This window comes from Scylla paramamosain, chromosome 5 (assembly GCF_035594125.1).
Source record: "Scylla paramamosain isolate STU-SP2022 chromosome 5, ASM3559412v1, whole genome shotgun sequence".
NCBI classification, from domain to species: Eukaryota; Metazoa; Arthropoda; class Malacostraca; order Decapoda; family Portunidae; genus Scylla; species Scylla paramamosain.
Window position 1 is genome coordinate 26931995 of NC_087155.1, and position 10561 is coordinate 26942555.

Genomic DNA, 10561 nt, shown 5'->3' on the forward strand with positions numbered 1-10561 from the left:
CTCCTCCTCCTCCTCCTCCTCCTCCTCCTCCTCCTCCTCCTCCTCCTCCTCCTCCTCCTCCTCCTCCTTCTACTCCTCCTCCTCCTCCTCCTCCTCCTCCTCCTCCTCCTCCTCCTCCTCCTCCTCCTCCTCCTCCTCCTCCTCCTCCTCCTCCTCCTTTTCATTATAGTCATCTAGTTAAATGTATCCTAGTGAATCAAAAATTTACAATAGGGAAAACTTCTCATCAGATGACTCAAATATTAGCATTGTACGAGTATGTAGATCTCCCTTACTTTCCTTTCAAATTCCATGTTGCTTTTCTATACAACGTGGTACCATTTCCTTTTTCCGGCGAGCTTCGGCTGGAGGGATGGTGGAGTGGGCGGGGAGGAGCCTTCTTCAGTGCTATCCTGTCTCTCCCACTAATAGAGTAGAATAGTTACCTATACAGTCTAGTCAGGACATCAGGGTATGTTACTGTTTGGAATTCCTTTGTATTCCTTGGTGTTCCTCTTCCTCCTCCCTTCTCTTCCCAGTCTTCCTGTTGCTGGAACTTATCTTCTTTAAACGTCTTTTCTTTATCAAACAGCATAGTGGGGAGCAAAAGGTCTGTTGCAGTTTGTTTACCTCTGAATATGTATCTCTCCTCCTCTTCCTCTCCTTCTGCTCTGCCTCTTACGACACCTGACAAAGAAAGGCTGCAGCAAGATGTAGATCGATCAGCTTGTCGGCCCAGCGAATGTCAGGAGGAATTCAAGGTCGACAAATGCAAGTATTAGTCATCCCAGGCAGCGGCGGCCACACTCAGCACTGGCTCGTGGATGGCCGGCACCTCCTGCAGTGGGCGACGGAATGCATCTCTTGAGTCATACCAGCAGGAAGTTTTTTTTTAATAGTAATTATAAGAAGAAGAAGAAAAAGATCAAGAACAACGATAATTTTAGACTGCGACCTAAACCCAATGAAGAGGACGTGATGTGATGGATGTGCACGTATCATTCAAAAGGTGTGATAGTGTTTGGATAACATAACGTGTCTTGTCGGGGTCGTTCCTGCTGAAGTCCTAGTTCTTCTCTCGCTTAGTTGAGGGATTTACTTGCAATTGTTCTTGTTGCTGTTGCTGTTGTTGTTCGTCGTCTTCTTCCTCCTCCTCCTCCTCCTCCTCCTCCTCCTCCTCCTCCTCCTCCTCCTCCTCCGGCCAGTCCAATACCCTTGTATCTTTGCCATTTTTCTCCCTGCGGTCGTGTCTGTAAAGGTCAGATAAGGCCAAGGATACACCCATGCCAGAGAGAGAGAGAGAGAGAGAGAGAGAGAGAGAGAGAGAGAGAGAGAGAGAGAGAGAGAGAGAGAGAGAGAGATTGTCATCTTTTTCTTATTTTATCTCTCCAATTCCTATTACAAAAGAAAGAGAGAGAGAGAGAGAGAGAGAGAGAGAGAGAGAGAGAGAGAGAGAGAGAGAGAGAGAGAGAGAGAGAGAGAGAGAGAGAGAGAGAATCAATTTATACAGAGTTTACTGAAAATATCCGTGGTAAACTTTTTTTTTATTGTTTAGTAACTCTCTCTCTCTCTCTCTCTCTCTCTCTCTCTCTCTCTCTCTCTCTCTCTCTCTCTCTCTCTCTCTCTCTCTCTGATTTAAAGGGAAGAACGTACTTTTTCTTCCCTTTCCTTCTCTCTTACTTTCTTTTTCTCCCCTGAAAAAAAAAAAGATAAGGGTTTTATGGGAAAAGGAAAAAAATATTACATACTTTTGACTGCTTTTCTTACGCAACATGTCGCGGAGAGAGAGAGAGAGAGAGAGAGAGAGAGAGAGAGAGAGAGAGAGAGAGAGAGAGAGAGAGAGAGAGATTGGATGTGAGGAAGATTTGTTTTGAAAGACTGACGTGTGAAAAAAAGTAAAGGAAAAGAAAGAAATTTGTGAATATGTGAGGAAGGAAGGAAGGAAGGAAGGAAAGTGTCACGTGATTTTTTTTTTTATTTACATTATATTATTTTGTTTTAGATTTGTCAGTGTGAGGAAATCTAATAGAAGCGAGGAGAAAATTCATTATGCTTTTATATTGTACTTGTAAAAATGAGTACAACTATTTTTCTTTCCCTTTTTTTTTTTTTTTTGGCGTGTCTTAATTTTGTAGGAATGAATGAATCTCGGAATAAAAGAAAAAAAGAAAGTAAGGAAAGTAGAGAAAAGTAAAGAAGGAAGAAGTTAAGAAGTTTGGATCAAATCATCGCAAGTCACACGCAGAAAAGGAAGGAAGGATTGTGAATATATTTATAGAAAAGTTTGTTGGTCTTATTTTTTTTTCATAGTATTTTTTTTTTTAAATGTTGGTAAGTAAAAGTTTGAGGAAGATTAATATTAGTGAGAAGTATTAAAGTTAGGTAATGATTCTCTCTCTCTCTCTCTCTCTCTCTCTCTCTCTCTCTCTCTCTCTCTCTCTCTCTCTCTCTCTCTCTCTCTCTCTCTCTCTCTCTCTCTCTCTCTTAAAAGCGCTGTCATGCACCTATATTATAAACGAAAAACAGCAGCAACAAAGTTTCCAGAAAAAAAAAGTAAATAATGCAGAGAGAGAGAGAGAGAGAGAGAGAGAGAGAGAGAGAGAGAGAGAGAGAGAGAGAGAGAGAGAGAGAGAGAGAGACCCGTAATCCCAAAAGAGGCATAGAAAGCAGTAGTCAGGAGGCGTGAACCTGTTGCTGCTTCCCCTGGGGTGTCCTGGGGGCGTGGCAGGACCAGGGAGCAGGCGGTACTCCTCGGAGCCTCAAGACCCAGCCACGCCTGTACCACCCAGACACAGACACAGACACACAGACACAGCCTCCCTAACGTGTTCTCGCTACCACAGACAGAGACATGAGAGAGAACATTGAGGTTGTTGTTGTTTTTGAGGTTGTTGTTTTGTTTTTGTTGTTGTTGTTGTTGTTGTTGTACTTCTTCCTTGTTTTTATCATCATCATCATCATTATCGTCTTCTTCTTCTTCTTCTTCTTCTTCTTCTTCTTCTTCTTCTTCTTCTTCTTCTTCTTCTTCTTCTTCTTCTTCTTCTTCTTCTTCTTCTTCTTCTTCTTCTTCTTCTTCTTCTTCTTCTTCTTCTTCTTCTTCTTCTTCTTCTTCTTCTTCTTCTTCTTCTTCTTCTTCTTCTTCTTCTTCTTCTTCTTCTTCTTCTTCTTCTTCTTCTTCTTCAGCACCTTTCCTTTAAAATCGTCAACGCGAACCTTCTTCTTTAATCTCCCACATTTTCACATCATTGTCAGTTTATGGAGGAAAATAAAGATTAATAGTATTTTTTCCCCAACACTTTTTTTTTTTTTTTTTTGTAGTATTTGAATTTCCATGCCACCCCTTAACTCTTTTCCTGCTACGGTCGTCCCCTGTTAACACTGAGGTCACTGTGATAAATTAAGGATGGACATCAAGGAAAGGGAATATGAGTAACAATTTCATCTTTGCCAGTCTACAGAAGCACGTGCAGTACGGAAAAATAAGTCTTAAAAATTGTAGTTGATTACGAGAAAGAATAGTCGGCAGTGAAAGGGTTAACTGTGTCGTCTTGGTTTCTCTTCGTGTTCGAGGGAGAAGACACGAACCCCCCTCCCGCCTCTCTCTCTCTCTCTCTCTCTCTCTCTCTCTCTCTCTCTCTCTCTCTCTCTCTCTCTCTCTCTCTCTCTCTCTCTCTCTCTCTCTCTCTCTCTCTCTCTCATCACCTTTCCAGCACAGTTTCCAGGTCAGTCCTCTTCCTCACCGTCTAGTTTCCTTTCCTGTAGGTGGTCGTGGTAAGGATGAGTTTGCCTTCAGTATCTTTCCAGTAAATTTCCCATGACATGTATCGCCTTTGGCTCTCCTCCTTACCTGGACAAAATTAGTAGTCTCTCTCTCTCTCTCTCTCTCTCTCTCTCTCTCTCTCTCTCTCTCTCTCTCTCTCTCTCTCTCTCTCTCTCTCTCTCTCTCATCAACCTTGTCTTTTCCTGTTTATCCGCTTTATCAGCAAACCTTGATAAATAAATAGAGTTTAGGTGATTACAGCAAACAATCGCGTATCGTTCTTCTAATTCCCGCAAATAGGATCGTGAGGTGAGGTAAAGTGAGGTTAGAGTAGGATACGTAGATGTAGTTTAAGTAGTTCCCCTAAAAGGCCTCCTATCGTTCCCATGAGTAAATAGTATTGTTAGAGTAGATTAGATTAGGTTTGGTATGGTTTGGTTAGGGTTGGGTTAGTTTGGTTAGGTTAGGTTAGGTTTGGTTAGGTTAAGTTTGGTTAGGTTAGGTTAGGTTTGGTTAGGTTAGGTTTGGTTAGGTTAGGTTAGGTTAGATTAAGTTTGGTTTGGTTTGGTTAGGTTAGGTTAAGTTTGGTTAGGTTAGGTTAGGTTTGGTTAGGTTAGGTTTGGTTAGGTTAGGTTAGGTTGGTTTGGTTAGGTTAGGTTAGGTTAGGTTAAGTTTGGTTAGGTTAGGTTAGGTTTGGTTAGGTTAAGTTTGGTTAGGTTAGGTTAGGTTTGGTTAGGTTAGGTTTGGTTAGGTTAGGTTAGGTTAAGTTTGGTTTGGTTTGGTTAGGTTAGGTTAAGTTTGGTTAGGTTAGGTTAGGTTAGGTTTGGTTAAGTTTGGTTTGGTTAGGTTAGGTTAGGTTAGGTTAGGTTAGGTTAGTTTGGTTAGGTTAAGTTAGGTTGGTTTGGTTAGGTTAGGTTAGGTTTGGTTAAGTTTGGTTTGGTTTGGTTAGGTTAGGTTAGGTTAGGTTAGGTTAGGTTAGGTTCTGTTTGGTTTGGTTTGGTTAGGTTAGGTTAGGTTAAGTTTGGCTAGGTTAGGTTAGGTTAAATTAGATTCTGTTTGGTTTGGTTTGGTTAGGTTAAGTTAAGTTTGGCTAGGTTAGGTTAGGTTAGATTAGATTCTGTTTGGTTTGGTTAAGTTAAGTTTGGTTAGGTTAGGTTAGGTTAGATTCTGTTTGATTTTGTTTGGTTAGGTTTGGTTAGGTTAGGTTAAATGAGGTTAGGTTACCTGAAAGTATGATACGTAGACAATAATACAACCTCTTATCCTTCCTGTAACTCCTGCAAATATCATTAGGTTAGGTTATGTTAGATTAGGATAGAGTACGATAGGTAGACAATATAGTGTAGTCCCTCTAACATCCTCAAATCACAACGTTACAGTTAATTTCTTCCTTGCGTATTCCTTTGTACATCACCCAGAGCACGAGAGGCAGATGACTGACTGACTGATTAACTGTTTGAGTGAATTGCCTGATTAATTAAGTGAGTGAGTGACTAAAGGAGCAGCTTCATGTGGCACCGGGAAGATGGTGTCAGGTGAGTGAGGCACGTGAGGGATGCTCGTGATGGCCGCCAGGTGTGAGGGTCAAGGTGGGGTGGGGAGTGATAGGGAGGGAAGGGGAACTGAGAATGGAGGTCAGCGGGTGGGGTCAGAGATGAGAGGGGAGAGGGGAGAGGAAGCAAAGAGAATGGGGAGGAGAGGAGGGTGGGGTGCAATCATGCTGACCTCTATTCTCTACTTTCCCTCCATTCTTTACTTTTCTGCCCTCCCTCCCCTCCCTCCTCCTCTCCTCTCTTCCTGTTTCTCTCTTACGTGTTATCTTCTCTCCAGCTTCCTCCCGTCTTTCATTCTTCACTTATTGTTCTTTCTTTTTTCTCTTTTCCCTTATCATTTTCTCCACTTCCTCATGATTTCTCCTCTCCTCTCCTCTCCTCTCCTCTCCTCTCCTCTCCTCTCCTCTCCTCTCCTCTCCGCTCCTCTCATCTTTTCTTTGCTTCCCTTCTCATCCCTTGAAAGATATCTCCTGTACATTGACGCATATACTCTCTCTCTCTCTCTCTCTCTCTCTCTCTCTCTCTCTCTCTCTCTCTCTCTCTCTCTCTCTCTCTCTCTCTCTCTCTCTCTCTCTCTCTCTCGCAGGTCGCCATTGATGCCAGTTAGTAAATATGGCTTCTATTTTGGAGGGATGGTCTGATAATTGGTACCGATCAGAAACTTAAGTGAATAATTACACCGGCTGCCCTGATAGAGAGAGAGAGAGAGAGAGAGAGAGAGAGAGAGAGAGAGAGAGAGAGAGAGAGAGAGAGAGAGAGAGAGAGAGAGAGGATGGGGGTATGTATAAATGTATACCAAATAGAGGAAAAGTTTGAGATTGGTTAGAAATCCCATCTGCGTGTGTGTGTGTGTGTGTGTGTGTGTGTGTGTGTATGTGTGTTATTCTTTTTTCCTCTTCATTTTGTTCTTATCTCTGCGTTCGTTTCTCTTCCATGCTAACTCTCTCTCTCTCTCTCTCTCTCTCTCTCTCTCTCTCTCTCTCTCTCTCTCTCTCTCTCTCTCTCTCTCTCTCTCTCTCTCTCTCTCGTGATCGTCAGCTTATTGGATCATCTCTTCCTCCATCACTTACTTTTCTCCTTCCTTCCTTCCTTCCTTCCTTCTTTCTTTCTTTTCCAACCTCACTTCACTCTTACCTGTTTCAATCCCTCCATCTATTCATCCGTCCTTCACCTCTACTCAGATTATCTTTTTGTCTCTCTCTTCCCCCTTCTTTCTTTTATTTTGTACTGACATGAATAGAATGACGTTTGTTTTATGTTTTATACGTGTTAGGCTTCTCTCTCTCTCTCTCTCTCTCTCTCTCTCTCTCTCTCTCTCTCTCTCTCTCTCTCTCTCTGTTCCCCAAGCGATGACCTAGTTTAGCCCGCGTGACCTTGACTGCGGCGTGGCTGGAGCAGCGGCGGCAGCGTCACACACCGCCCAACTCCGCCCACTTTGCCCCACCCAACAACGCCACCCCCACCCCCACCGCGCCCCCGCCCATTCTCCCCCCTGTCAGCATCGCCCCGCCATCCCCCCACTCTCAGACCCTCACCTTGAGATCACGTAACAAGGGCGTCGCGAGAAGATAACGCGAACGGCAGGAGGAGGAGGAGGAGGAGTAGGAGGAGGAGGAGGAGGAGGAGGAGGAGGAGGAGGAGGAGTTAGAAAAAGAAACTGGAGGAGGGTTAGTAGATTGAGAATGGGGAGGAAATATGGGTAAGAAAATAGAAAAGGATAAGAGAAGAGGAGAAGTTGCGGAGGAGGAGGAGGAGAAGGAGGAAAAAGAAACTGGGGGGAAATTTAAGGGAATGGATAAAAAGGAAGAAAATAAGAGAATGAAGGTAGGAAGGAGTAAAGGAAGAGGATCAGGAATAGCATTAGCAGAAGATAAGGAGGAAGAATATGCAAAAAAAGAAGAAAATTGGGAAAAATAAGTAATAAAATAAAAGGAGGAATAGGAGGAGAAGGAGAAATAAGATAAGCAAGATAGAAAGAGGAAGTCTAATAGAAGTAGGTATTTTAAAAGATAAATGAAGCATATATAGGTAATAAAAATTGTAGGTGTAGGAGGAGGAGGAGGAGGAGGAGGAGGAGGAGGAACAAGAAGAAAAGGGAGAGAAATAACAGAAATATAGTTTGATATAAAAGAATATTAACGACATGTAATGGGATACTTCTCTTATTTTTTGTACTTTTTTTCAGTTGGTAGTTAAGGTTATTTTATTTATTTATTCTCGTGGACAATTCTTCTGTCGAGACTTTAATTTCCTGCCGATGGGGGAGGGACAGAAAAATTAGGTCAGCAGAAGAAGGTCGTTGGAATGGGAGATGCTTTTTATTGTGACGTCTGGAAATCTAGGTCACTGTAACGGAGGAGAGGGAGGAGCGGTAGTAGTAGTAGTAGTAGTAGTAGTAGTAGTAGTAGTAGTAGTAGTAGTAGTAGTAGCATTAGTAGTAGTAGTAGTAGTAATAGTAGAACAAAAAGTGGAGGAAGAAGAATGGATTAATTGATTCACTGACTTAAGACGCCGCATTATCTGGGTCATGTGGCGTGCGAAGAAGAGGAGGAGGAGGAGGAGGAGGAGGAGGAGGAGGAGGAGGAGGAGGAGGAGGAAAAAATCAGACAAGCAGGTGAACCGTTCGTGTCGAGGCTGACGGTTGCAAGCGAGGAATGTAAACACAAGAAGCGATCATGGAGGCGCCATGTTGAATGTAGGTGGAGGGAGGAGAGAGTGAGAGGGAGGGAGGGAAAGGGTGGGTTTGTGCGTGGGTGGGTCAGGAGGGCAGGGAGAGTGGGAGGGAAGAGAGGGTAGTGACCACAACGTATTGATCTCGTCTACCGTTGATACCATTTACAAGTGTGTGTGTGTGTGTGTGTGTGTGTGTGTGTGTGTGTGTGTGTGTGTGTGTGTGACATCAACTCACTGCACAGACGATACACTCTTGACGGAGTATATATATCAATGTTTTTTCCTGTGTGTGTGTTTTTTTTTTTTTGTTATTTGTGGTTATATTTATTTTTTTCTTAAGTTTTCTTTGTTCTGCTGTGTTGTTTATTTCCTCCCTTTTTTATCATGTTCTTTCTTTCTTTCTTTCTTTCTTTCTTTCTTTCTTTCTTTCTTTCTGTTCTCTTTCTTTTTTGTTATTGTTTATGATTTAGTGCATCTTTTTTAACTGTTGATTACGTTTCCCTTCTCACGCCTTTGTTTCTTTCTTTGTTCCCTTCATTCATTCTTTCTTTCCTTTCTCTTTGTTTTTCCTCTTGTAATATTCATTCATTCATTCATCCATTATTTCTTTTTCTTCCATCCTTTCCTTCCTTCTTTTTCTTTGTTTCTTTCCTTCCTTTCTTTGTCTCCCTTCCATTCCCTCATTAGTTGCTTTTCTTGACCATCCTTCCTTTGTCTCTTCCTTCTTTTCTTTCCATCCTTCATATAATTATTCCTGCATCTTTCTCTCATTACTTTTTACCACCATTTCATCTCTCTCTCTCTCTCTCTCTCTCTCTCTCTCTCTCTCTCTCTCTCTCTCTCTCTCTCTCTCTCTCTCTCTCTCTCTCTCTCTCTCTCTCTCTCTCTCTCTCTCTCTCTCTCTCTCTCTCGGATCCTATCTTCGTCTAAACTTGGAATTTCAAACAGAGACGAATATTTCTTTCGTCTGAGTAAATACGAGTCTGATAAGAGAGAGAGAGAGAGAGAGAGAGAGAGAGAGAGAGAGAGAGAGAGAGAGAGAGAGAGAGAGAGAGAGAGAGAGAGCGTGTGTCGGATGAGGTAGAGAACAAATTAGAAGATGCTGAAGTTAAATTAGTTTGGATTTTCTTTATTTCACTTGCTGAGAGAGAGAGAGAGAGAGAGAGAGAGAGAGAGAGAGAGAGAGAGAGAGAGAGAGAGAGAGAGAGAGAGAGAGAATGAATCAGATAGGGATGAAATTGATGAACCAAGACCAAAAAATTAAGAAGTTACGATCCAGAGAGAGAGAGAGAGAGAGAGAGAGAGAGAGAGAGAGAGAGAGAGAGAGAGAGAGAGAGAGAGAGAGCTGAGGAATTCGGAAGTAGGGGAGAGAGAAAAGGGAGAGAGTAGATAAAAGAATTCCTCTCCGCTGTTACTATTTTCCCCTTTTATCTCTCTTTCTCTTTGTCTCTCTTTCATCCATTCTCCCCTCTTCCCTAATTTATCACCCTCATTACTTCCTCCATCTTCCCACTCCTCATCAGCATCCCTCATTTTGGGTAATATATGTCGTTTGTTTGTTTCTCTCTTCTCTTTTACTCTGATCCATTTTTCTCTTTATGATTCTCCTTCACTTCTTCCCCTTTCCTTCCTCCACCTGCATCATCCGTATTGCCCCATTTCCTTTCTTTATTCTATCGCATCGTCGTTCTTTATCTATTTTCCCTTACTCATTTTCTTTTCATACCTTTTTCTCGCTTTTTTTTTATTCCTGTTCCTTTGTTTCATTTATTTGTTTTTCTTTTTTCTTTCATTCTTTCTTTCTTTCCTTCTCTTCCTCGTTTCTTGGTTTTTCTTTCTCTCCTGTAATTCTGTGTTTTGGTTCTCTCTGTCTCTCTTAGGTTGCTCTTCTTCTTTTCTTTTTTTCTTTTTCTTTCTTTGTTGTTTTTTTCTTAAGTTCTCCTTTTGTCTTTTTTTTCGTTCTCTCTCTCTCTCTCTCTCTCTCTCTCTCTCTCTCTCTCTCTCTCTCTCTCTCTCTCTCTCTCTCTCTCTCTCTCGTTTGTTTAATGTATTTTTCTGTCCTTCCTTCCTTCCTTCTTTCCTTTCTTCCATCCATCCTTCCTTCATCATTTCCTTCCTTTTCCTTCATTTTGTTTTTACGCTCATCATCTTTTCTTCCGATTTAACACTTTCATTCCTCATTTGCTCTCTTTATTCTTCATTCCTCCTCCTCCTCCTCCTCCTCCTCCTCCTCCTCCTCCTCCTCCTCCTCCTCCTCCTCCTCCTCCTCCTTAGCTTGAATGGCGCACGGCCCAAATAGCGACAAATTGACACAAAAAGAACCATTTGTGTTGTAGTCTTTTTTTTTTCAGCTTTTGTGTCTCAAGTCTGATTGAGAGAGAGAGAGAGAGAGAGAGAGAGAGAGAGAGAGAGAGAGAGAGAGAGAGAGAGAGAGAGAGAGAGAAGGGCAGGGGAAAAGAATGTCTCTCTCTCTCTCTCTCTCTCTCTCTCTCTCTCTCTCTCTCTCTCTCTCTCTCTCTCTCTCTCTCTCTCTCTCTCTCTTTCTTTCTTTCTTTCTTTCTTTCTTTCTCGTTCTTATTTCTTTTCGTTTCTTCTG

The 10561-nt window shown here is 42.3% G+C and overlaps 1 protein-coding gene across 3 annotated transcripts in view; it reads left to right on the top strand.

Annotated features, from left to right (window-relative positions):
• The window catches only part of LOC135100756 (kinesin-like protein KIF13A), a 172316-nt gene that overhangs the window by 125252 nt on the left and 36503 nt on the right, over positions 1–10561 (top strand). The gene's annotated exons all lie outside the window — the stretch shown is intronic.